The sequence below is a fragment of the Cetorhinus maximus genome, chromosome 11 (genome assembly GCF_964194155.1).
Source record: "Cetorhinus maximus chromosome 11, sCetMax3.hap1.1, whole genome shotgun sequence".
In the NCBI taxonomy this organism is placed as follows: Eukaryota; Metazoa; Chordata; class Chondrichthyes; order Lamniformes; family Cetorhinidae; genus Cetorhinus; species Cetorhinus maximus.
Window position 1 is genome coordinate 121,558,387 of NC_135889.1, and position 27,622 is coordinate 121,586,008.

Sequence of the window (27,622 nt, forward strand, 5' to 3'; positions counted from 1 at the left end):
CAGGTGATGATGGGCTGGTCGAAGAGGTAGGTTTTTATGAGTGTATAAATGGAGGAGAGAGAGGTAGAGAGGAGGGTTTTAATCATCCCATCATTAATGGCCATGCCTTCAGCTGCCTGGGCCTTAGGCCCTAGAATTCCTTCCCTAAACCTCTCCACCTCTCTCCTTTTAGAAACTCCTGAAGACCTATCTCTTTGACCAAGCTTTTGGAAATCTGCCCCAATGACTCCTTACATGGCTGAGTGGCAAATCTTGCTTTAATCTTCCTGTGAAGAACCTTAGGATGGTCTGTTACATGAAAAGTGCTATATAAATGCAAGCTGTTGTTGATGAGATGTGTCGAGGGAATTCCAGAGTTTGGGGCCTAGGCAGCTGGAGGCACGGCCACCAATGGTGCACTGATGGAAATCGGGGATGTACGAGAGGCCAGAATTAGAGGAGGGAAGAGATCTCGGAAGGTGGTAGGACTGGAAGTAGCTGCAGAGGGAGGGGCGAGATGATTTGAACACAAGGATGAGAATTATAAAATTGCTGGACCAGGAACCAGAGTTTGGATGTTCTTCAGTGCTGTGATTGGGGAGGTTCAAGCACAGGAGTTGGAGGGAAAAGTGGGCAAAGATCTGAGAGGCAATGATACACTTGGGGCCTTGGGAAAGAGAGAAGAGAGTTTGGAGAAAGCCACAATGATGGTGATGGGTTCCTGGGGTCATGTTGGTCTCCGTGTTATCCTGTTATATGGTTGCACACAGGCGGCCGATGATGTGTGTGTGTGTGTGTGTGTATGGGAGTCTCACTCCCCTCCTCTTAGAATTCGGGGATAGCACAGCACTGAAGGAGGCCATTCGGCCCATCGCGTCTTTCAGAGAGAAATCCAGTTCATCCCATTTCCCCCCCGCTATAACACGGCAATTTTTTTTCCCTTCAAGTATTTATCCAATTCCCTCTCGAAAGCTACTCCTGAATCTGTTTCCATCACCCTATCAGGCAGCGCCTCCCAAATCCTAACCACGATGCATAAAAAGCTTCTTCCTCGTGTCGCTTCTGGGCTTCTTTGCCAATCGCTTCAAACCTGTTCCCCCCTGGTTACCAACCCTTCAGCCACTGGAAACAGTTTCTCCTTGTTCATTGAACTCCTTCTTGGCTGTAAAGGCCTCTAGTAAATCTCCTCTTTGCCCTCTCCCTCCAATGGAGAACTCACAGAATTGGTGACGTTCATCGTGCGGTGAAGCCCAATGTTATCCAACATACGGACTTGCGCATTAGGAGCAGCAGTAGGCCATTCGGCCCCTCGAGCCTGCTCCTCCATTCTGTAAGATCATGGCTGATCTGATTGTGGCCTCAACTCCCCCATTCCGCTTACCCCCGATGACCTTTGACTCCCTTATTCGTCAAACATCTATCTACTTCAGCCTTAAAAATATTCACTGACCCTAACCTCCACCGCTCGCTGGGAAGAGAGTTCCAGAGATTCACCACCTTCTGAGGGAAAACATTTCTTCTCATCTCTGTCTTAATGGGAGACCCCTTATTTTTAAACCGTGGCCCCTAGTTCTAGTCTCTCCAACAGGGAAAGCAAAATTTACAGCTCAGATGAGGCCACTCAGCCCATCCTGTCTGTGCAGGCAATGTGCCAGAACAATCTAAATCTAATCCCATTTCCCGACCCCTGCTCTCTACCCCATCCCCACCCCCCCTCTCTCTCTCTCTCTCTCTCTCACTCGCTCCAAATTCCTCTTTCTTCCTCAACTTCAATCCTTTATCTAGTCTTCCCTTAAAAGTCATAATGGTCTCTGCCTCAACCACTCTCCGTGATGATGCATTCCATTCTCCCAACCACTCTCTGTGTAAAGAAATCCCTCTTAACCCATCTCCTCATTCTGTTCGTCATCATTTTAGATCGTTTGCCCCTTTGTGACCTAACCAAAGGCAATAGTAGGGGGAGATGCTGGTGTAGTGGTAATGTTACTGGGCTAGTAACTTAATGGCCTGGGGGTAGGGGTTCAAATCCCACCACCACAGCAGCTGGTGAAATTTAAATTCAATTAATAAATCTGGAATATAAAGCTTGTCTCAGTAATGGTGACCATGAAACTAATATTGATCATTGTAAAAATCCATCTGGCTCACTAACGTCCTTTAGGGAAGGAAATCTGCTCTCCTTACCCGGTCTGGCCTACATGTGACTCCAGATCCACAGCAATGTGGTTGCTTCTGAAATGGCCTAGCAAGCCACTCAGTTCAAGGGCAATTGGGGATGGGCAATAAATGCTGAGCCCTGCCTGTAACACACACATATCCTGTGAAAGAATAAAAAATTCCCTATTTTTGCTGTCAAAACACTTCATGATTTTTGTTTTTAAATCTATTAAACCTCCTCTTGGCCTCTCCCTGCTCCAGTGAAAACAGTCCGACTATTTCAAGTATCTCCTCATAATTATAGCTTCCTAAACCTGGCAACATGCTGGTGAATCTGCACTCTACGCTCCCTAAAGGTTTAATGTTCTTTCTATATTGCGGCACTAATAACTGAAATCAATGGAGATGGAGAAATGAAGCCAGTGCATTAATTTCAGTTTAAAAGAACGAGAGAGAGAGGGAGTTGAGACACTGGGACTGTGAGAAATTGTGCCACTTGGGTGAAAGGAGCAATGAGGTTTGGAAGGGCAGTTACAATATGCCAACACCAGCTCAAATCAGTCAAAATAGAATCATAGAATGGTTATGCACAGAAGGAGGCCTTTCAGCCCATCATGTTTGTGCTGGCTCTCTGAGTCACTCACCTAGCGCTACTTCCCCTGCCTTCTCCTCATAACCCTGCACATTTTTCCTCCTTGGATAATGATCCAACTCCCTCTTGAATGCCTCGAGTGAATCTTCCTCCACCGCACTCTTGGGGCAGTGTATTCCAGGCCCTAACCGCTCGCTGGGTGAAAAAGCTTTTCCTCATGTCACCTCTGCTTCATAAATCTGTACTCGCTTCTCGATCCTTCCACCCCTGGGATAGGGTTTCTCCCTATCTATTCTGTCCAGGCCCCTCGTGATTTTGAAAGCGTCTATCAGATCTCCTCTCAACCTTCTCTTCTCCAAGGAGAACAGCCCCAGCTTCTCCAACCTATCTTCGTAACCAAGAAACCAGTTTAAAATACCATGATCGACACTCTTCAGTTGTTTCCACAGGTATTCTCATCGGTCTCCTTCATTCTGCCCTTGTTTCACAAGACAATAGGACTGTAAACTGGAATGGTGGCAGTGATGGGGGTTCATGTGGGGAGGGTTAGAGGAGCTAGGGTTGTTCTCCTTAGAACAGCAAACGTTAAGTGGGAGATTCAAGAGAGGCGTTCAAAAATCATGAGGGGTTTTGATCAAGTTAAAAGGGGGAAACTGCTACCAGCAGGAGGGCCGGCAACCATAGGACATACATTTAAGATAATTGGCAAAAGAAACAGAGGGGGAGGTGAAGAGAATTTATTATTTTTTTCCCAGTGAGTTGTGATCTGGAATGCGCTGCCTGAAAGGGCGGTGGAAGCAGATTCAATAGAAACCTTCAAAAGGGAACTGTTTAAAAACTTGGAAAGGAAAAATGTACAGGGCTATGGGGGAAAGAGCAGGGGAGTGGAACTAACTGAATAGCTCTTTCTAAGAAGCCGGCACAGACACGATGGGCTGAATGGCCTCCTCCTGTGTAGTATCAGCCGATTCGTTATCATTCGCATCACGCTGTTGCGCAAGGTCAAATTGTCCCCAGGTGCCGCTTCATATTGGTGTAGCGGCCTGGTCATTGCTGCCTAGTAGGTAAATACTGATCAATATTGGTCCTGATCATTCACTGTCGTCTGGGCTGAGCGATGGTCTTAGGCACACTTAGTAAGGACAAATCTACAGCATGCGCATGATGAGAAAGAGAAATATCCATTCATTATGTTTTGTTTTGCAGAAGTTTAACAGATAAAACAAGCATTATGGATGTCTGTAGCCAGCATGCATCGCCCTGAAGACCTGTGCAGACTTGCGATTGGTCCAAGCCAGCGATAAGCCTTCTGACGTCGACCCACCACCCCCACCCCCAGATCGCCAACACTGGCCAATGGCTATTCTCAGTAAGTTCAAAACACTTAAACCTTCAAACAAAGGGTGTCATGGTCTTGGAGCGGGTGCAGAGGAGATTTACAAGAATGAGATGAGGGGCTTACGTGGGGAGACTGGAGAAGCTGGGATTGTTCTCCTTGGAGCAGAGAAGGTTAAGGGGGAGATTTAATAGAGGCGTTCAAAATCATGAAGAGTTTGGATAGAGTAAATAGGGAGAAATTGTTTCCACTGAGTCAGTAACCAATAAACTCAGATTTAAGGTTCTTGGCAAAAGTGTCAGAGGGGCAGATGAGGAGCATTTTATTTTAATTCAACGAGTTGCTCTGATCTGGAACGCGCTGCCTGAAAGGGCAGTGGAAGCAGATTCAATGGTAAGTCTCAAAAAAATGAACTGGATGAATACTTGAAATGGAACATCTTGCTAATTGGATAGCTCTTTCAAAGAGCTAGCACAGGGAGGTTGGGCTGACTGGCCTCTTTCTGTGCAGTGAGATCCTGTGATTAACTTCTCGGTGACATATTATGAGCTGTGGTGACCTTTCTGGTGAATTAACACAGCAGTGAATGATCAGGCAAATTGCCTGACCACGCTTTTCGATTTTCCTGGAACATGTTCCTTATAGGAATACACCAGGTGCCCAGGACGTACCCTGGAACTACCGATCAATATAATGACTCCTAAACACGGCTCCATTTCCTGCTGTTTATCAGTGCTTTTGACAGCCAGGCTGATGACAGGGTCTGGTCACAGCTTGTGGAATGAATTTTCCAGTGTAGTTCCTGTCATCTGACTCGCATAAACAGTGTGAGGAGATTTATCCTCTAACTCTCACCATCAGCTGCCTATTTCCCTCCTCACCATCTAGAACAACCAGGGCAGCAAGGGATTGGTTCTCTTCCAAGTCACACACACCATCCCAACTTGGAAATATATCGCCTGCTTCTTCGCTGTTGCTGGGTCGAATCCTGGAACTCCCTAGTGGGGTGTGCCCACACTAGGTAGACCCCCACACTGGGCCAGATGGTGACATTGTGGTAATGATACTGAGCTAGCAATCCAGAGGCCCAGGCTAATGTCCAGTGGACATGGGTTCAAATCTTCACCAAGGCAGCTGGTGGAATTTAAATTCAGTTAATAAAATCTAGAGTATAAAGCTAGTCTCAGTAATGGTGACCGTCAAACTATCATCAATCGTCATAAAAACCCATTTGGTTCACTAATGTCCTTTAGGGAAGGAAACCTGCTGTCCTTACCTGGTCTGGCCTACATGTGACTCCAGACCCCAGCAATGTGGTTGATTCTTAACTGCCCTCTGAAATGGCCTAGCAAGCCACTCAGTTCAAGGGCAATTAGGGATGGGCACCAAGTGCTGGCCTTGCCAGTGATGCCTACATCCCATGAAGAATAAAAAAAACCTGCAGCGATTCAAGAAGGCAACTCACCACCACCTTCTCAAGGAGCAACTCTGATTGGGCAATAAATAATTCCCTTGCCAGTGACACCCAATTATTGTTGAGCCTATCTTAGCAAATTGTAGTTTTTTCAAAGTAGAACTGGTGCGAGTGTAAAATGTGAATCCAAAAGTATAAGCCAAAGGCTTGAAAAAATATTAATTTCTAACAAATCCTTGGCACTTTTCTGTTCAGGTGCAGTATAGAGAGAACTAGCGCATGAGAAAATCTCCTCCGGTGTAGTCTGGTTGATGAATTACCTTGGGACCATCAACATAACCAATAAATCCAATAAGGAATTTGAGAGAAACTTCTTTATCCATGGAGTGGCTGCTATGTGGAACTTGTTACCAGAGGAATGGCTGAGGCAATAGTGTACATGACAGTATGAACATCTTAAAGTGCTTTACAGCAATGAAGTGCTTTTGAAGGGATAAATATTGACCAGGGCACAGGGGATAATCCCCCTGCTCCTCTTTGAAATAGTGCCATGGGGTATTTTACATCTATCTATCTAAGCAGGCAGCTGGGGCCTCAGTTTAGTTTCTCGTCTGAAAAAATGGCACCTCCAACCGTGCAGCACTCCCTCAGTACTGCACTGGAGTGTAAACCTAGGTTTTTGCACTCCAGTCCTGGAGTGGGACTTGAACCCAGAACCCTCTGACTCAGAGGAAAGGGCTGTCAGGCCAAAAAGCAAGAATTTCTTTTTACTCTCTCCCCACACCCCACAACTCTCCTTTAGCATCTGTAACATATCTAATCTTTGGGTAATTTGAGCCAATGCAGAGTTGTCCTTGAATAGTCCCATCATTGTGACATAAAAGCAAAATACTGCGGATGCTGGAAATCTAGAACAAAAACAAAAATACCTGGAAAAACTCAGCAGGTCTGACAGCATCTGGAGAGGAACACAGTTAACGTTTCGAGTCCGAATGACTCTTCATCAGAACTAGGGCAATCTGTCCCTTGCTCGTCCTGCTTTCCACCCTTAATGTCACCTATTAGCACATTTCTTAGCTAATATCACCACTGTCAACACCTCTTTGTTCTTTTGTCTATGACATCTTTTGGCAATCTCCACCTATCACTGGCCCTCTATCCCCCCCTTTAAACCAGCTAATATTTCACCTCTCTTCTATTTTTCCTTAGTTCTGATGAAGAGTCATACGGACTCGAAACGTTAACTGTATTCCTCTCCGCAGATGCTGTCAGACCTGCTGAGTTTTTCCAGGTATTTTTGTTTTTGTTCCCATCGTTGTAACACCTCATCTATCCTTTAGTTAACAATTTGAAAAATCCTCTCTAAATACTTGCAAATTCCAAATGAACTCATTGCTGATATCAGCATGTGCATTCAGGTTAAGAGCCACTCTCTGAATTATACCCTGGATACTGAGTAAATCAGGTCTCACTCACACAGTAACCTTTTTTCTCATGGGATGTGGGCATCTCTGGTAAGGCCATCATTTGTTGACTATCCCTAATTGCCCTTGTACTGAGAGGCTTGCTAAGCCATTTCAGAGGGCACATAAGAGCAATGTGGGGTCTGGAATCACCATTACTGAGACTTGTTTTCAATTCAGGTTTATGAATTGAATTTAAATCCACCAGCTGTCGTGGTGGGATTTGAACCCATGTCCCCAGAGCATTATCCTGGGTCATTTAGATTACTAGTCTGGTGACCATGCCACAATCACCCCCTAGCTGTACCCCTGTTTGCCACAATTACCAAAATTATTAGGTTTCAAACTGTTGTAACCGATAGACAGAGAAAAATGTGCAGTGTTTTTTCACACGACACTAGATGAAGCAGATCATGACCAGCTGGGAGAACTAATGTATATTAGGAGTGGTTCATTCTAATTCTGATCATTTGATTGTCAGGGTGTTTTGCTTTACATCAAATCTATTAGCTGAGCAATGACTTTAACAGAAAGTTCATTGATCTGTGATGAGGGGATGGGGTGTGGGGAGAGAGGGGAGGGGACTGGAGGATTGTGGGTGGGTGAGGTGAACTGGTCAAAAAGTTTAGAATCACAGAATGGTTAAAACACAGAGGGAGGCCATTTGGACCCTTGTGTTTGTGCTGGTCCTCCAAAGGACTAATTTACCTAGTCCCACTCTCCTGCCTTTTCCTCGCAGCCCTGCAAAATTTTTCCTTTTCAGATAATGATCCAATTTCCTTTCAAAGCCTCAATTGAACCTGCCTCCACCTCACTCTCAGGCAGCGCATTCCCGATCCTAAACACTTGCTGCATGAAATTTCCTCATATCTCCATTACTTCTGTTCCCAATTACCTTAAATCTGTCTCCTCTGGTTCTCAATCCATTCACCAGTGGGACCAGTTTCTCCCTCTCTACTCTGTCCAGAGCCCTCATGATTTTGAACGCCTCTACCAAATCTCCTCTCAACCTTCTCTTCTCCAAGATAAACAGTCCCAACTACTCCAATCTATCTATTTAACTGAAGTTCCTCATCCATGAAATAATTCTCATGAATCTTTTCTGCACTCACTCCAATGCCTTTACATCTTTCTTACAATGTGGTGTCCAGACCTGGACACAATACTCCAGTTGAGGCTGGACCAGTGTTTTATACAAATTTAGCGTAACCTCCTTGCTCTTGTACTCTATACCGCTATTAATAAAGCTTAGGATACTGTATGCTTTATTAACTGCTCTCTCAACCTGTCCTGCCACCTTCTATCATTTATGCACCTATACACCCAGGTCTCTCTGCACCTGCACCCACTTTTGACTCGACAGGGTGGACAGGTTTCAACAAGAAACAGCTAAACTTTATTAGAGAGAGCTTTTCAGTTGCAACACGCTGGGTCAGGACTCTTGTCAGGAAGCCCTATCCCCCAGATTGCCCGTGTTTAGGACTCAATGGTCGCAGACTTAACAGAACAACAGGTGATCCCTGATAGACAGTAGGAGGGGCTATACCCTCAGTTACCACAGGATTGTAGCCTTTATATTGTCTCCGCATTCTTCCTACCAAAATGAATCATTTCAAACTTGCATTAAGTTTCATCTACCACTTGTCCGCCCATTCCACCAACTTGTCTATGTCCTTTTGAAATTCTACGCTATCTTTCTCATGGTTCACAATGTGTACCAGTTTTGCATCATCTGTAAATTTTAAAATTGTTCCCTGTACACCAAGGTCTAGGTCATTAATATGCATCAGTAAGATCAGGGGTCCTAACATCGATCTACAAAGCTTCCTCCAGTCCAAAAAACATCCATTAACCACTATTCTCTGTTCCCTGTCACTCAGCCAATTTCATATTTTTTTAAATCCATTCACGGGATGTGAGCTTTGCTGGCTGGGCCAGCATTTATTACCCATCCCTAGTTGTCCTTGAGAAGGTGGTGGTGAGCTGCCTTCTTGAACCGCTGCAGTCCAAGTGGTGTAGGTACACCCACAGTGCTGTTAGGAAGGGAGTTCCAAGATTTTGACCCAGCGACAGTGAAGGAATGGCAATATATTTCCAAGTCAGGATGGTGAGTGACTTGGTGCGGAACTTCCAGGTGGTGGTGTTCCCATCTATCTGCTGCCCTTGTCCTTCTAGATGTTGGTGGTTGTGGGTTTGGAAGGTGCTGTCTAAGAAGCCTTGGTGAGTTCTTGCAGTGTATCACGTGGATGGTACACACTGCTGTAACTGTGCATCGGTGGTGGAGGGAGAGAATGTTTGTGGATGGGGTGCCAATCAAGTGGGCTGCTTTGTTCTGGATGGTGTCGAGCTTCTTGAGTGTTGTGGGAGCTGCACTCATCCAGGCAAGTGAGAACTATTCCATCACACTCCTGGCTTGTGCCTTGTAGATGGTGGACAGACTTTGGGAAGTTAGGAGGTGAGTTACTCGTTGGAGGATTCCTAGCCTCTGATCTGCTTTTGTAGCCACAGTATTTATATTGCTCGTCCAGTTCAGTTTCCGGTCAATGGTAACCCCCAGGATGTTGATAGTGGGGGATTCAGTGATGGTAATGCCATTGAACATCAAGGGGCGATGGTTAGATTCTCTCTTGTTGGAGATGGTCATTGCCTGGCACTTGTGTGGTGTGAATGTTACTTGCCACTTATCAGCCCAAGCCTGGATATTGTTCTGGTCTTGCTGCATTTGGACATGGACTGTTTCAGTATCTGAGGAGTTGCAAATGGTGCCGAACATTGTGCAATCATCAGTGAACATCCTCACTTCTGACCTTATGATGGAAGGAAGGTCATTGATAAAGCAGCTGAAGATGGTTGGGCCGATTTCTTATCCATGTTGCTACTGTCCCATTTATTCCATGAGCTATAACTTTGCTAACAAGTCTGTTGTGCGGCATTGTATCAAGTGCCTTTTGGAAGTCCATATACATCACATCAATTGCATTACCCCCATCAACGCTCCCTGTTATCTCATCAAAAACTCAAGCGTGTTAGTTAAACATGATTTGTTCTTAACAAATCCATGCTGGCTTTCTTTAATTAACTTGCATTTGCCCATGTGACTATTAATTTTGTATGAATTTTGGTTTCTAGAAACTTCCCCACCACCGAGGTTAAACTGACTGGCCTGTAGTTGCTGGGCTTATCCTTACACCATTTTTTAACAAGTATGTAACATTTGCAATTCTCCAGTCCTCTGCCAACACCCCTGAATCTAAGGAAGACTGAAAAATTATAGCTAGTGCCTCTGTAATGTCCACTCTCACTTGTCACAGTATTCTTGGATGCATCTCATCCAGTTCTGCTGCCTTATCGACTATAAGTAACCTATCCAATACCCCCTCCTTATCAATTTTAAACCCTTCAATTGTCTGAGTTACCTCCTCTTTAACCATGTACTGCACAGCATCTGCTTCCTTGGGAAAGACACAAAGTATTCATATAATATCTCATAATATTCATATTCAAAGTATTCATATTCAAAGTATTCATATAATATTCATATAATATCTCAGCCAGGCCCCCTTCCTCCATGTGTAAATCCCCTTTTGGGTCCCTAATCATCCATATTCCTCCATTTACCACCCTTTTGCTATTTATACGCTTATAGAAGGCTTTGGGATTCCCTTTTATGTTAGCTGCCAGTCTCTTTTCATACTCCTTCTTTGCTTCTCTTAGTTGCTTTTTCACCTCCCCTCTGAGCCCTCTATATTCAGCCTGGTTCTCCATTGTATTATCCATTTGACATCTGTCATAAGCACACTTTTTTCTTCTTTATCCTAATCTCTTTCGTTATCCAGGGAGCTCTGGATTTGTTTGTCCTACCTTTCCCTTTGCGGGAATATACCTTTACCTCGAACTTTCTCCTCTTGTTCAAGCCTATTGTTCAGTTACAGTTTTGCCTGACAAAACTACGATCCCAATTTATTTGGGTCGGATCTATTTTTACCCTAATGAAGTTGCCCTTCCCCAAGTTAATTATTCTTACTCTGGATTGCTGTATGTTATTTTCCAATAGCCAACCTAAAGCTTAAAATCCAATGATCACTGTATCGTAGGTGTTGCCCTATTGACACTTGATTCAACCTGGCCCACCTCATTCACAAGAGCCCAGGTATAGCAGTGCCTCCTTTCGCATTGGACGGGAACATGCTGCTGTAGAGAATTCTGCTGAACACACCACAGGGACTTTAAATTACCCACGTGTAGCTAGGCGAAAACTAACACCAAGCCCCATTACTTCACTGATTTAAGCAAATGTCGATGTCATGAGGAGGCCATCCCAGGCCTCTCCTCACTTGATAGAATCGTTTTGTTCCCAGACAAAGCCCTCCTCACAAACCAAGTCCCATCACAAGAGTCTCATCAATGGGCTCTTTATGAGATCATTAGATGCTACTCTCACCAAAGAGTTTTCAAGCCAATTGAGCACATTTTGGGTTAGAATGAATATATATCATTCTGATCCATCATAAACCCTGGCCTTGCGGCTTGTATTGAGTAGAATGGCTGTTTAACGGTTGCCATAGCAAGGGAGCATCATGCATCTGTCAAGGCTGAGGGCTTGGTCCTGAAATAGGGTGCTTAACTTTGATCGGGAGAATGAGATTGACTGCTGTGCCATGTAACTGCTCCGCTGTGCCAAGGTACAGCAAACAATTGGGTTCAGTTCATTTTTTCCTCAATGGGCCACCGTCCCATTGTAATTCGAGGTTAAATGACTTGGCTGCTTCCCGGCCCAGGGTCATGGGAATTGCTGAGGGGTTTGTCAACGTTAACCCTTTGAGGGGAGTTACTGGATGATGAACAGCCAGTGCAGAAAGCCAACACGTCTATTCGCTGTCTTACGCTTGCCTTTTCATTCCTCCTGTATCCCTCCTGTGCTCGAACCCGCTCTCACTGCCATGTTTTTATTCTTGCACGGGGATGTAAGTCATGTTGCAATGCTTCTTTACTTTCCACTACTTTACTTTCCCACAGTGTCTGCCCCGGCTCAGTGGTGGCGCTCACACCCCAGAGTCAGGAGGTCATGGCTTTGAAGTCGCACTTGATGTGAGAACAAACTCTAAGCTGACGCTCCCAGTGCAGTACAGCGCTGTTTTTCACGTGAAAGAAAGTACTTGCGGCTTTCACAATGTCAGAGCATCCCAACCCAATGAAGTCCGGGCAGCCACGGTTGTAATGTAGGGAAATGCAAACTGGCAAAAGAAGCAAAAAGCGATGTGAGAGAGAGCTTTTTTCACACAGCGTGTGGCTAGGACCTGGAATGCACCGGCGGAGAGTGTGGCAGAGGCAGGCTCAAGCGAAGCATTTAAAAGGGAAGTAAACTGTTATCTGAAAAGGAAGAAAGCGCAGGGATACGGGGAGAAGGCAGGAGATTGGCACTAAGAGAATTGCTCGTTCGGAGAGCCGGTGCAGACACAATGGGCTGAATGGCCTCCTCCTGTGCTGTAACGGTTCTGTGGTTCTGAACACCACAGCCAATTAGTTAATGGCCCTTTAAACTGAGGCCCCACCTGCCATCTCAGGTTTGTAGATCCCCGTGCATTATTTTGAAGAAGGGCAGGGGAGTTCTCCCAGCATCCTGCTCAGTTCTTACCCCTCAACCACCACCACTAAATAGGAATACCTGGTCATTCTCACATGACTGTTTGTGGGATCTTGCTGTGTGCAAATTGTCTGCTGCATTTCCTACATTACAACAGTGACTACACTTCAAAATCCTTCATTGGCGCTTTGGGACGTCCTGAGGTCATGAAGGGTGCTATAGGAATGCAAGCCTTTCTTTTCAATACTAATTCGACTCTGCTTACCCAAATAAAAATCAAGTTGGGGTACCGCAGTGGAACTCGAGTGCGCTGGGTTAAAAATGATGCCTCTTTTTCCACCCATCCCACTCTTATTTGATCCTGGTAGGGAGCGATGGTAATTGCTTTAACCCACTGGGGCCAACAGAGCCCCAGATCTAAACCTCTCCCCCATAAGCAGAGATCACTGGGTGGAAAACAGGAACACGATTCTTGACATTCAGGCCTGGATTTTCACAGCGTCGGAAGGACTCTAGAGCCATTTAAGAATCGCTGGTGGGACCCGATTCCGGGATTCCAGCCTTCGTTCCCAGTGCCCCACTCCACCAGCCCCCACCCCCCCCCCACCCCCCCACCCACCAGTTTTCGCCAGCGTGGGTAAGGGTACAGGAAGCCCTCACCCTGCACTCCCAACCTGGCCGGCTCCATTGCGGGAGTAGGCATCTCCTAGCGCCCCCCCACAATTTTCATGTAGTCGGGCCAGTTTCTCCATGGGGCTGAATATTCCCGCCGTCGGTGGGGGAGGGGGTAGTTGATGGGTGGGCGCGCATGGGCGCATTTCTGATCGGCGCCCCCAATTGGAGGCGCAGCGCCATTTTATGTGGGTGGGCCTTAATTGGCCCGCCCAGCGTGACGTCCGCAGGGAAGAGCTATGCGCACCCTGTGCGGGTGGGGGGGAATCCTAAAATCGAGAGTGCGCTCTTTCGCGCATGCGCACAAAAGAGCGCACTCATCTCCCTGAGGCTAAGTGCAGCCTCAGGGAGATCGGCTCTACATGTGAAAAAGATTAAAGTAGAAAAATAAAATTTCCATGACAATGTCACATGAGTTGGGACATGTCCATAATTTTTACACAATCTTTATTAAAACTTTTTAAACCCTACATGAAACCCCATCCCGCCCGTGGATGAGGTTTCATGTTTTTTCTAGTTCCCACCAGGGCTCCTGGCCTGCCCGCCAACCTTAAGGCTGGACGGGCAGGTCCTTTAATTGCTTAATTGATCCTGTCAATGGCCTCAATTGGCCATTGACAGGTGGGCGGGCATGCAGCTGATTTTGCTGAGCTCCCACCTTCCTGAAAATTTAAATGGGGGCACGGTAACATTGGGAGTTCCCCCCGACGTCACCGCGCGTCATTTTATGCGTTGGCGAGCGGGCCCCATTCAGCCATGACTCATGGTTCGCGGCCCTTCAGAGGAGTCATGAACCATAGTCTGGATTCAGGAACCTATTGAGAGGTAAGTTCTTTACTCAGTTGTAAATGGGTCTTACCCATGCCCCTCCCACATGCCCCCATGGCCAGCTATGCTCTGCAAGCCCAACTCTATCCCACACACCTCCCCCCGCCAGAGCAAAGGTCTCAACACTCAGGGCCTTTCATACGAACATACAAACATACGAATTAGGAGCAGGAGCAGACCACTCGGCCCCTCGAGCCTGCTCCACCATTCAATAAGATCATGGCTGACCTGAGTGTAACCTCCTGCTTACCAGTGATAACCTTTCACCCACTTGTTTATCAAAAATCTATCTGCCTCTGCCCCTAAAATATTGAAAACCTCTGTATTTGAGGAAGATAGTCCCAAAGACTCACGACCCTTTGAGAGAAAAAAAATTTCCTCATCCCTGTCTTACATGGATGACCCCTTATTTTTAAACAGTGACCCCTGGTTCTAGATTCTCCCACAAGAGGAAACATCCTCTCCATATCCACCCTGTCAACACCCCTCAGGATCTTAAAGGTTTCAATCAAGTCACCTCTTACTCTTCTAAACACCACCAGATACAAGTCTAACCTTTCCAATCTTTCCTCACAAGACAACCCATCCAATAGTTTAGTAAGCCTTCTCTGAACCGCTTCCAAATCATTTATGTCTTTCCTTAAATAAGGAGACCAACACTGTACAGAGTACTCCAGATGTGGTCTCACCAGTGTCCTGCACAACCGAAGTATAACCTCCCTACTTTTGTATTCAATTCCCCTTGCAATAAATGATAACATTCTATTAGCTTTCCTAATTACTTGCTGTACCTGCATACTGGTCTTTTGCGATTCATGCACTAGGAGACCCAGATCCCTCCGAATCTCAGAGCTCTGCAATCTCTCGCCATTTAGATAATATGCTTCTTTTTTATTCTTCCTGCCAAAATGGACAATTTCACATTTGCCCACATTATACTCCATTTGCCAGGTTTGTGCCCACTCACCTAACCTATCTCTGTCCTTTTGTAACTTCCTTATGTCCTTTTCACAACTTACCTTCCCATCTATCTTTGTGTCATCAGCAAATTTGGCAACCATACCATTGGTCCCTTCATCCAAGTCAATTATATAAATTGTAAAAAGTTGAGGCCCCAGCACTGAAGCCTGTGGCACACCACTCATTACATCCTGCCAACCAGAAAAAGACCCATTTATGCCTACTCTCTGTTTCCTGTAAACTAACCAATCTTCTATCCACACCAATATGTTACCCCCTACACCATGAGCTTTTATTTTCTGCAACAACCTTTGATGTGGCACTTTATCAAATGCCTTCTGGAAATCCAAGTACATCCACCGGTTCCCCTTTATCCGCAGCACATGTGACTCCTTCAAAACACTCAAATAAAAAACATTTCCCTTTCACAAAACCATGTTGACTCTGCCTGGTTGCCTTGAATTTTTCTAAGTGCCCTGCTATAATATCTGTAATAATTGCTTCTAATATTTTCCCTATGACAGATGTTAGCCTAACTGGCCTGCAGGTTCCTGCTCTCTGTCTCCCTCCCTTTTTGAATAAAGGAGTTATATTTGCTATTTTCCAAACCAATGGAACCTTCTCCAAATCCAGGGAATTTTGGAAAATCTCACTATCTCACTAGCCATTTCTTTTAAGACCTTTGGGTGAAGTCCATCAGGACCTGGGGATTTGTCAGCCCGCAGCCCCAACAATTTGCTCAGTGCTACTTCCCTGGTGGTTGTAATTTTCCTGAGTTCCTCCCTCCCTTCCATTTCCTGATTTAGAGCTATTTCTGGGATGTGACTTGTATCCTCTACAGTGAAGACCAATATAAAATATCTGTTCAGTTCATTTGCCATCTCCTTATTTTCCATTATTAATTCCCCAGACCCACTTTCTATAGGAACAACACTCACTTTGTTAACTCTTTTCGTATTTAAATATCTATAGAAACTGTTACTATCTGTTTTTATATTTCTAGCTAGCTTCCTCTCATACTCTTTAGTAATCTTTTTACTATCTTTGACTTTTTTCGTTAACCACGGGTGATGAATCCGTCCCTCGGAATTTTTCTTTCTCATTGGAAAGTATATATTCTGTATATCCTGAAATATCCCTTTAAGTGTCTGCCACTGAACTTCTATTGACCTATCTCTCAACCTCATTTGCCAGTTCACTTTAGCTAGTTCTGCTGTCATGCCCTCATAATTGCCCCATTTAAGTTTAAAATACTAGTCTTAGACCCACTCTTCTCTTCAGCAAACTGAGTGTAAAATTCAATCATATTATGATCTCTGCCTTCACTGTGAGGTGGGTCCAGCAAGGTCTGGAAGTTTCCTGACGTGGACTGTCCGCCTCCGGGAAAGTCCAACCCTCAACATAGCGCCGAGGAAGTGTTGTCTTTTAAAGTGAAAACACATTTGTAATACAGGAACTGCAGCAAGCAATTTACACACAGCAACCGCCCATGGGCAGCAATGAGGTAAATGACTGGATCACCTGTTGTTTTAGTGATGTTGGTTGAGGGATTAATATTGGCCCAGGACACAGAGGAGAACTTCCCCACCTTGCTCTTCTTTGAAATAGGGGCAGCAGTGCGATTTGTCACCGACCGCCTCAGAGGGGAGGCAGGGGCCTCATTTTAACAACTCCACGTCGGACAGACTGCACTTCCAACAGTGCAGCACCCCACCACGCACCCCTCCCCCCCCCGCCTTCCCCCACCCCATTATCCCACCGGAAACGTCGACCATGGTTATGTGCTCAAGTCTCTGGAAAGAGACTTTGTGGGCAAGTCAGTCAGTCCGCGATCCAAGAAAATTGGAACTCAGGGGATAGATAGTAACGCTGCCCTAAGATGTGCTGACGAGCCCTATTATGACGAATGAAGCTATTCTTGCTCCAGAACACTTGGCAGCAGCAAGCAGAACCAGCTGTAAATATAGACATCAGTGCTTTCATACTGGAGATGATGCTTTCAAATATAGCCCTTTACAAGAACCACATCTGAGGGAGGTGAGTACTTTAATTAAAAGGCGTCTGATCCTGTAATTATTTCTAATCTCTTATGGAGGCTCTCCCCTTCTGTAAAACAGCAGCAAAGAAAATATAATTGTCGCCGATAGTTTCCCTCTTACTCCCTATGGTAATGATCTTGAGCACTGACTCTCCAACTGCATTGCGTAGTTTCCTCTCCTTCGAATCATAGATTGAGACAGCACAGAAGAGGCCACTCAGCCCATCGCGCCTGTGTCAGCTCTTTGAAAAAGCTATCCGGTGCTTTCCCCAGTGCCCCCTCACCTTATAGATTTCTCCTTTTCAAGGATTTATCCAACTCTCTTTTGAGAGTTCATCTTGAATCTGCTCCCACCGCCCGTTCGGGCAGCAAGTTCCAGGTGAGGACATTTTAAGTGGACGTTGTGATGAAGTTTGGATCAGCAGTTATCCCCTAGATGGTCAAAACTAAACGCTGCGGCCTGGGAATAACGTATGGAGTGATGATGCAATGGGCTGAGTGCAGGGATTGTGAGTGTGGAGTGTTCTCTACATTACAGCATTGACCACACTTCCAGAGGTCCATTGGCTGGAAAAGAATTTGGGACATCCTGGGGCCATGAAAGACGCGATATAAATGCAAGTCTCTCCTTTTCCTTTTCTGTTCCATGAATCCAATTGATGCGAAACCTATGTTGAGGGACCCAGACTTAGCATTGCCAACCCTCCAGGATTGGCCTGGAGTCTCCAGGGAATTGAAGATCAATCTCCAGGACACTGCTGGGTGCAATCATCGGGGCATTCAAAAGATTTTTTTGTCTTATCATTTTCTTTGAAGATTTCTCTTTACCAAATGTAAAATATTGAAAATGGTGGTGGGGGGGAAGAAAGGGCTTTTTGGCTGACAGTCAAGCGTCATTCAATTGGGTATTGAGTCTTTTTGCTTTCCAATTGGTGTAGGAAGGCAGAATGTCACAAGGATGGTTGTGTTGGCCGACTATTGGCTGGAGCATGGAGGACGGGTCATGTGATGAAACCTCCAGGAATACATTTAATCACAGTTGGCGACCCTACCTGGACTGTACTGAGGAACACCTCAAGAGTTTAATTATACAGCTTCAAGTTAGGGGTGTTGCCATTTCAGGTTCTGGCTTGGTGGGTCATGAGCACTAACAATCCCTAGGCTGACACCCCCACTGTGGTGCTGAGGGAGTGCTGCACTGTCGGAGGTGCTGTCTTTCGGCTGAGACATTACAGACCCTGCAGAGCAATTCCAAAGAAGGAAAGTTCTTCCCAATGTCTTGGCCAGAGTTTATCTCTCAACTAACATCATAGGAAAAACGGATTATCTGGCTATTATCACATTGCTGTTCATGGGAACTTGTTGTTCATGAACTGGTTGCTGTGTTACAATATTAACTGCACTTACAAGAGATGTTTCATTGGGTGTTAAGCCCTTTGGGATGCCTTGAGGATGTGAAAGGACCGACACAAAATGCTGCAAATTCAATGGCAGGATAGGCGCAAGTCAACATCTCCAGTATCGAGGCGCTGGTTATGGCTAATTGGCTACGTTGGGCGGACCACATCGTCCACATGCCTGACACAAGATTGCCAAAACAAGCCCTCTACTCCGACCTTCGTCGCGATAAGCAGTTACCAGGTAGGGCAGGGGAAACGATTCAGGGACGTCCTCGAAGCCTCCCTGAAAAAAAAAATGCAACATCCCCAACGATTGGTGGGAACGTCCTGCCCGAGACACCCAACCTGGAGAAGAAGCGTCCGCGAAGGTGCCAACCGTCCCCGACAGGCCCAGGCGGAGGCCAGGCGGAAGGAGCGGAGCAAAACCCGAGCATCCCACCCACCCGCCTCATCGAACACCACCTGCCCCGGAGCGTGGCAGAGTGCAGGGATCCGGCATCGGACTTTTCAGTCACCTCAGGGCCCACAGACCCCGGAGTGGGAGGAAGTCACCCTCAGTCCTGAGGGACTGCCTGAGAAGAAAAAGGTACAAAGGAAGGTCTTTCTTTCTATCTTGGAGGTTTTATCATATGACTCTAACTTCCTGAATTCCAGGAGATTCCAGGACCATCCCGGAGCGGTTGGCAACTCTCACACCAAGTCCGTCCTCCCTTGAGAGGGCCAGCAATCCACCAGAGAGATTGGTTTAATTTAAATTTAGTTTCCTATCGGTGTTTACTATTCAATAGGGGTTACCCGTAAATCCAGCTAGCTGCTAAGTACTGTTTAATAATTAGCTTTGATGACACCTATAATTCCTCTCCGGCAGTTTCTAATTTGACTTGATGGGACCTTTCCGCAGGCGCTTAGTGGCTGGAGGGACATGATTTGTGACTGCACCTTTTGCCTTTGGGTGATGTCACATGATCTCAGGTTCCCCCCGCACGTTTGTTGTTCAAATGACAGGATAGGTTCAGGTGAAGATGGTTAGAATCTTTCAGAAGAGAAGGAGGCCATTCAGCCCATCGTGCCTGTGCCAGCTCTTGGAAAGAAGCTATCTAATTAGTCCCACTCACGCTGCTCTGTCCCCATAGCCTTGTAAACTTCTCCATTTCAATTGTTTATCCAGTTTCCTTTTGAAAGTAGTTACTATTGAATCTGCTTCCACCAGCCTTTGAGACAGCGCTTTTCAGATTATAACAAATTTGCCACATAAATTATTTCCCCCTCATCCTCTCACTGGTCCTTTTGCCAATTATCTTAAACCCGTGTCACCGATGAGGATGACGAGCTCTGGGTGGGGTGTACAAGTAGGACTTTGCCATTGTGGGCTGTTGGCGAGACAGCTGTCTTTTATTTCATTCTTTCGTTTCTAGGCTGGGGCAGAGTGCCGGAGCACCGAGGCAGGCTTTACACCCAGCCCACCTCTGCACCGGGCAGCCCCTCTGGCTGACTACGAGCTCTTTCCGGAGCTCCCTAAGAACTCGCCCCCAACCCCACCCCCAACCTCCAGAACGAAAATCCCAACTTCCGGAGCGCAGTTTCAGGAATCAGGTTCGCGAGCCAGGAATTCTCCCGATCCACGAGCGGAAATTCAGGGGACCCTGTCCCAGGGAAGCCTGACCCCAGACATGGGACAAAGAGTCGAATTACCGACCCTCCTCCTGGTGGAAACAGTTTCTCCTTATTCAACCTATCAAACTCCGAATAATTTTGAATACCTCTGTTGAATCTTCCTTTAACCTTCTCTGCCACTAAGGAGAACAATCCCAGCTTCTCCAGTCTCTCCACATTAACTGAAGTACCCCATCCCTGGCTAGTGACCATTTTTTGATCCCATTTTCCTAGACTCCCAACCATTTCCATGTTATATCTGCCCTGGGAGTGTTTGATGGGGATAGTGTAGAGGGAGTTTTACTCTGTATCTAACCCTGTGCTGTACCTGTCCTGGGAGTGTTTGATGGGGACAGTGTAGAGGGAGCTTTACTCTGTATCTAACCCCGTGCTGTACCTGTCCTGGGAGTGTTTGATGGGGACAGTGTAGAGGGAGCTTTACTCTGTATCTAACCCCGTGCTGTACCTGTCCTGGGAGTGTTTGATGGGGACAGTGTAGAGGGAGCTTTACCCTGTATCTAACCCCGTGCTGTACCTGTCCTGGGAGTGTTTGATGGGGACAGTGTAGAGGGAGCTTTACTCTGTATCTAACCCTGTGCTGTACCTGTCCTGGGAGTGTTTGATGGGGACAGTGTAGAGGGAGCTTTACTCTGTATCTAACCCCGTGCTGTACCTGTCCTGGGAGTGTTTGATGGGGACAGTGTAGAGGGAGCTTTACTCTGTATCTAGCCCCAATCTGTACCTGTCCTGGGAGTGTTTGATGGGGACAGTGTAGAGGGAGCTTTACTCTGTATCTAACCCTGTGCTGTACCTGTCCTGGGAGTGTTTGATGGGGACAGCGTAGAGGGAGCTTTACTCTGTATCTAGCCCCATGCTGTACCTGTCCTGGGAGTGTTTGATGGGGACAGTGTAGAGGGAGCTTTACTCTGTATCTAACCTTGTGCTGTACCTGTCCTAGGAGTGTTTGATGGGGATAGTGTAGAGGGAGTACCCCGTGCTGTACCTGTCCTGGGAGTGTTTGACGGTGACAGTGTAGAGGGAGCTTTACTCTGTATCTAACCCTGTGCATTACCTGTCCTGGGAGTGTTTGATGGGGACAGTGTAGAGGGAGCTTTACTCTGTATCTAGCCCCATGCTGTACCTGTCCTGGGAGTGTTTGATGGGGACAGTGTAGAGGGAGTTTTACTCTGTATCTAACCCCGTGCTGTACCTGTCCTGGGAGTGTTTGATGGGGACAGTGTAGAGGGAGCTTTACTCTGTATCTAACCCCGTGCTGTACCTGTCCTGGGAGTGTTTGATGGGGACAGTATAGAGGGAGCTTTACTCTGTATCTAACCCCGTGCTGTACCTGTCCTGGGAGTGTTTGATGGGGACAGTGTAGAGGGAGCTTTACTCTGTATCTAACCCCGTGCTGTACCTGTCCTGGGAGTGTTTGATGGGGACAGTGTAGAGGGAGCTTTACTCTGTATCTAGCCCCATGCTGTACCTGTCCTGGGAGTGTTTGATGGGGACAGTGTAGAGGGAGCTTTAATCTGTATCTAACCCTGTGCTGTACCTGTCCTGGGAGTGTTTGATGGGGACAGCGTAGAGGGAGCTTTACTCTGTATCTAGCCCCATGCTGTACCTGTCCTGGGAGTGTTTGATGGGGACAGTGTAGAGGGAGCTTTACTCTGTATCTAACCTTGTGCTGTACCTGTCCTGGGAGTGTTTGACGGTGACAGTGTAGAGGGAGCTTTACTCTGTATCTAACCCCGTTCTGTACCTGTCCTGGGAGTGTTTGATGGGGACAGTGTAGAGGGAGCTTTACTCTGTATCTAACCCCGTGCTGTACCTGTCCTGGGAGTGTTTGATGGGGACCGTGTAGAGGGAGATTTACTCTGTATCTAACCCCGTGCTGTACCTGTCCTGGGAGTGTTTGATGGGGACAGCGTAGAGGGAGCTTTACTCTGTATCTAACCCCGTGCTGTAGCTGCCCTGGGAGTGTTTGATGGGGACAGTGTAGAGGGAGCTTTACTCTGTATCTAGCCCCATGCTGTACCTGTCCTGGGAGTGTTTGATGGGGACAGTGTAGAGGGAGCTTTAATCTGTATCTAACCCTGTGCTGTACCTGTCCTGGGAGTGTTTGATGGGGACAGCGTAGAGGGAGCTTTACTCTGTATCTAGCCCCGTGCTGTACCTGTCCTGGGAGTGTTTGATGGGGACCGTGTAGAGGGAGATTTACTCTGTATCTAACCCCGTGCTGTACCTGTCCTGGGAGTGTTTGATGGGGACAGCGTAGAGGGAGCTTTACTCTGTATCTAACCCCGTGCTGTAGCTGCCCTGGGAGTGTTTGATGGGGACAGTGTAGAGGGAGCTTTACTCTGTATCTAACCCCATGCTGTACCCGTCCTGGGAGTATTTAATGGGGACAGTGTAGAGGGAGCTTTACTCTGTGTCTAACCCCGTGCTGTACCCGTCCTGGGAGTGTTTAATGGGGACAGTGTAGAGGGAGCTTTACTCTGTGTCTAACCCTGTGCTGTAGCTGTGTGTAATTGTAAATTGTTATTTCGGTGTGGCACTGAGGGAGTGCTGCTCCGTCTTTTGGGTGACATTTGAAACCAATTCAGGTGAACATAAAACATCTGCCTGAGGAAGAACGGGGACGTTTTCCAAGTATCCTGACCAACATTCTTCCCTCCTGCAGCGCATCATTCAAATCATATTTCCCTGTTAGCAGCAGCTGTTTCCAATGCAAAAACAGCTACAGTAATTCGCTCGGTATGAAACGCCCTTGAGATGTGATGAGCTGTATGAATGTTTACAGTCTGTCGCGCTAGTTTCTATTAAATCAATCCGTATCAGAGGCAACAGCAGATGTGGCATGTTTTGGACTGGGGGGTGTCAGAGTATTTGGTTCAAGGGCACAGTCTCTTGCCATCGACTGTTTACTTTCATTAGTGTCACTGCATTAATGCCATCATGTGATCCCTGTATTTCACCGCTGAGGTACTAGGAGGTGAATAAATCCACACAAGATGCATTCAGTCTGCCGGATTGAAATGTACCAGGGCAGGTTATCAATTTCCAGTGGGATTTGGGTCACTGCGTGCAGTGTCCTCATATTAGAAATTGACAGTTTTTATGTCAATGTCACTCAGTCAGGTTAAAGATGCAATGGTTTTGCTAAGCAGCTGTGGGACTCACCATCTACTATAATTGGATATTTAATGTAGATTCTGGTTTTCCAACTTTTCATAACATTTTTTTTTATTATCTATTCTCTCCCGGGGTGTGGGTGTCGATGGCAAGACCCACGTTTGCTGCCCATGAACTGAGTGGCTTGCTAGGCATTTCAGAGGGCGGTTAAAAGTCAGCCTCATTGCTGTGGACCTGGAGTCATGTGTAGGCTAAACCAGGTAAAGACGGCAGGTTCTCTTCCCTGAAGGCCGTTAGTGAACCAGATGGGTTTTTATGACAATTGATGATAGTTTCAGGTGCCCACTGTAAACTTCAGTTCATCCAAAACTCTGCTGCTTATTCTATTCAAGAGAGCCAGTTGGTGAAAGGTGGAACTTTAAGCTTTGCTCCGTCTAACATTTATTTACTCAGCGAAACATTACAAGCATACACCTCCAAACTCAACTACCGCCCAGTTTCAGTAAGGCATCTCTTTATATGAGCTCAAGTGAAATCCCGATTAATATCCTTCACCTGCATATAATTAAGCACAATTAATATACAATTAACAATTGCGCCACATCTGTTCACCCATCACTCCCTGTGAGGTGTCAGCTGTGGCTCAGTTCATAGTACCCTTGCCTTTGAATCAGAGGGTTGTGGGTTCATGTCCCACTCCTGGAAACCAAGAACTGTGATTGTACTCAAAAGAGTTGCAATCTGTGACTGTTGATAACTCGAAAGAGTATCACTCCCTGTGCTCCTGGTCCGGCAAGTGGGAATAATTAGACATTTCTTTCAGACGCACGGACACGGATAAGTGGTCTCCTTATGTGCTGTATCATTCTTTGATTTTATTTTAATCTTTCTTTCCCAGATCTCAACTGCCTGCCAGACTTTGTCCCAGAAAGTTAGGGATTTCTCCCTTCCCTTAGATCCCTGTTCCTCTCCCAACATCTCTTTCAACTGTAGAGCGAATGTATGGACCCCAGTCCTTCTTTTCTGAGGAATACATGGCACATTTCGCAGGCCAGACCCACTCACGTTTGGTGACAGATGGCTTCAGCCGGGTGATTGCCGGGGGGTGGGGATAGGATGTGAGTGGGGAGCATACAGCTGAGGGAGGCGGTGAAATTTCTGTCCTGCTTAACGATGGACATTCAACTCCAGGTCGAAACAAACTATTTCTCAGCTTCGAAGTGTAGTGACTGTTGTAATGTAGGAAGCGCCGCAGCTGATTTGCGCACAGCAAGATCCCACAAAACCGCTCTGCGATAATGACCAGGTGATGTGTTCTTTCTGATGTCGATTGCGGGATAAATGTCGGCCCAGGGACTCTTGAGACAGTGGCCGTGGGGTCTTTCCTGTCCACCCAAGAGGGCAAACGGGTCCGGGCGATGACAAAAGACCAGGTAGCCGTCCACACAAACCACCAAGACCATTTGTTTCCAAGACAGCGTCTCAACAATCTTTCTCGGCAGGAACAATCACATGGACTGCAGCGGCTCGGTGAGGCAGCTCACCACCACCTCCTCAAGGGCAACTGGGGATGGGCAATAAACGCTGGCCCAGCCAGCGAAGCCCCACATCCTGTGAAAGAATAAAAAAAAATGTTGGCGGAGTAGGAGCGTTCGTCTGTAATGCCAACACAACTAAAGCAGGGATTTAACTTCCCATCTGAAAGGCGGCAGCTTTAAAAGTTTTTGATGTCCCTGTGGTTTTCCTCCTGTGTGTGTGTGATTTTTGTTGCGCACAGCCAGAGTTCCGGTAGACGCATCGTGAACTCCCAGAGGCTCCAGGGCAACCCCGGAGGGGTTGGCGACCCAGCCGCTCGCCCAGTCTCCGCTTGGCGGGCAGGTTAAAATCAGGTTAAAGTCGGAGCGCAATTTACAAAGAAAGGGGCTGGATAAATACCTGGCTTGGAAGGGGATTGTGGATGAGAGGGATAATGTTCGAGGTAATGAGATTGATGGTTTCTTAGCTGCTGGGACCTGACAGTATCAGGTCAAGTTAGACAGCTGGCTGGGGATGAATAATGTACAACGCAAGGTTCCATAAACTGGATAGCGTTATCCTTGAACTGCTTCCCTCTGGGGATTAATTTAGTCGGGTAGAGTCCATGATGGGACAGATTGCATAGGCTCAGTGAGCTGAATGTTGTCTTTGTGATTGACATCTCTTCCTTTATCATTAGGCTTTTGCACCAAACCCAGCAGTGGCTCAGTGAGTAGCACTCTTGACTTGGGAGTTGGAGAGTTAGATATTTGCTCTGTTCCTATTTGCACAGTCCCACAGCCCTGACATGTCCAACTCTCACAGCCCAGACCGGCCTCACCTCCTCACTCTCACAGCAGCACCCCCCCCGACCCCTGCTCTCACAACCCTGGCAGCACCCCTCACCGCCACCCTCATAGACCTGGCACCCCCTGCTCTCACAGCCCAAGCCTCAGCAACGCCCCCCCACCTGCCCCTCCACCCAGCTCCCACAGCCCTGGCTCCCCCAACTCTCACAGCTCAGGTGTCACCCCCCACCGCCCACCCCCCCTCTAGTCTCACAGCCCTGCCCCTCCCACCCTGCCCACAGCCCTGGCACCATCTGCTCTCACAGCCCAGGCCTCATACCACCCCACCCCCCGCCGTCCTCTTCCTCCACTCTCACAGTCCTGGCAGCATCCCCCACCCCTGCTCTTACAGCCCCGGCAAGCCCCACCCTACTGTAACGGGCTCCCAAGCCACAATGTCTCTTAATCTTCTCCACTTGAGTTGGCCACCCAGGCTTGAGCACAAAATCCAGGCTGATACCCGCAATCCAACACTGTGGGAGTGCTGCACTGTCAGAGGCGCTGCCTTTCAGGTGACATGTTAAAACATGGCCCTGTCTGCCCACTTGGGGGAGTGTTCCCACAGCAACTATTTTGATGGAGAGCTGGAGAATGATCTCCGGTGTTGCAGCCAATGTTTGTCCCTCACTCAGCATGACAAAGAAACAGGTTATCTGTCATCATTATGTTGCTGTTTGTAGGAATAGCAGAAATTGGCTAAGCTGTGCCTCCTACATTGTGACACTTCAGAAGTACTTCATTGGCTGTAAAGCACTTTGGAACATCTTGGGGTTGTGAAAAGTGCCATATAAATGTATATCTAATGTAGGTCTTCCTTTTGTTAAATGGGGGAGGGGATGTGTGCAACAGATGGGAGTCTGCTTCCTTGCAATTACTTCACGTGTGAGTGGCCCATTGTGGTTCGTGTGTGTTATACAAGAACACCAGCATTGACCGTGTTCACATGATATTGTACTTTGCACACCAGCTTAAAAGATTGTTCCATTTAGCTAAGTCTCTGTACGTTGAAACCACACAGTGCCACTGCCAAGGTACAAATAGATTAACATCTGCAGTGTCAGTGGACTCTTCAAGGTCTCTTAGTAATGTTAATGTATCTGATGCCCTGTTAAGTAGAGCAGTAATTGAAACCCTCGAGTGTCATTTACAGAGGCTCTGATGACAGGACTCGCTCTGGGTGTTTCAGGGACTCCAGCTCTGTCTGCTTTCATTTAATCTCATATTTAACAATTGGTAACAGACTCTTTCTGACACGACATCGGAAATTCTTCAGTCTGTGACATTTCAATTCCCGGGGGAGGTGATGGCGTCGTGGTATTGTTGCTGGACTAGTAATCCAGAGACCCAGGGTAATACTCTGGGGAACCTGGTTCCAATCCTGCCACAGCAGATGGTGGAATATGAATTCAATCAATAAAAAACTGGGTATGTCCTGTCCCACCAGCAGGACAGACCCAACAGAGATGGGTTACAAACAAAAAACTACTGCGGATGCTGGAAATCCAAAACAAAAACAGAATTACCTGGAAAAACTCAACAGGTCTGGCAGCATCGGCAGAGAAGAAAAGAGTTGACATTTCGAGTCCTCATGACCCTTCTGCTGATGGGTCATGAGGACTCAAAACATCAACTCTTTTCTTCTCCGCCGATGCTGCCAGACCTGCTGAGTTTTTCCAGGTAATTCTGTTTTTGTTTTAGAGATGGGTTACAGTTGGGAGGGAGTTGCCCTGGGAGTCCTCAACATTGACACTGGATCCCCAGAAAGTCTCATGGCATTGGCCCAAACATGGGCAAGAAAACCTCTTGCTGGTTACCATGCAATGCTCCCACATTCCCCACTGGCCTTTGACCACTTGAGGAAGTATTGAGGATGGCAAGGGCAGCGAATGTACTCTGGGTGGGGGACTTTAATGTCCAACACCAAGAGTGGCTCAGTAGCATCACTGCTGGCTGAGTCCCATAGCTGCTAGACTGGGTCTGCGTGCAGGTGGTGAGGGAACCAACTTGACCTCATCCTTACCAACTCACCTGCTGCTGGTGCATCTGTC

At 46.9% G+C, this 27,622-nt stretch overlaps 1 protein-coding gene across 1 annotated transcript in view; it reads left to right on the forward strand.

Annotated features, from left to right (window-relative positions):
* The first annotated feature begins 3,943 nt into the window (after positions 1-3,943).
* The window catches only part of tmem198ab (transmembrane protein 198ab), a 78,472-nt gene continuing 54,793 nt past the window's right edge, over positions 3,944-27,622 (forward strand). The window contains exon 1 of the mRNA XM_078551403.1: positions 3,944-4,097. The gene's annotated coding sequence lies outside the window, so the exon portion shown is untranslated. The remainder of the gene's footprint in view (positions 4,098-27,622) is intronic.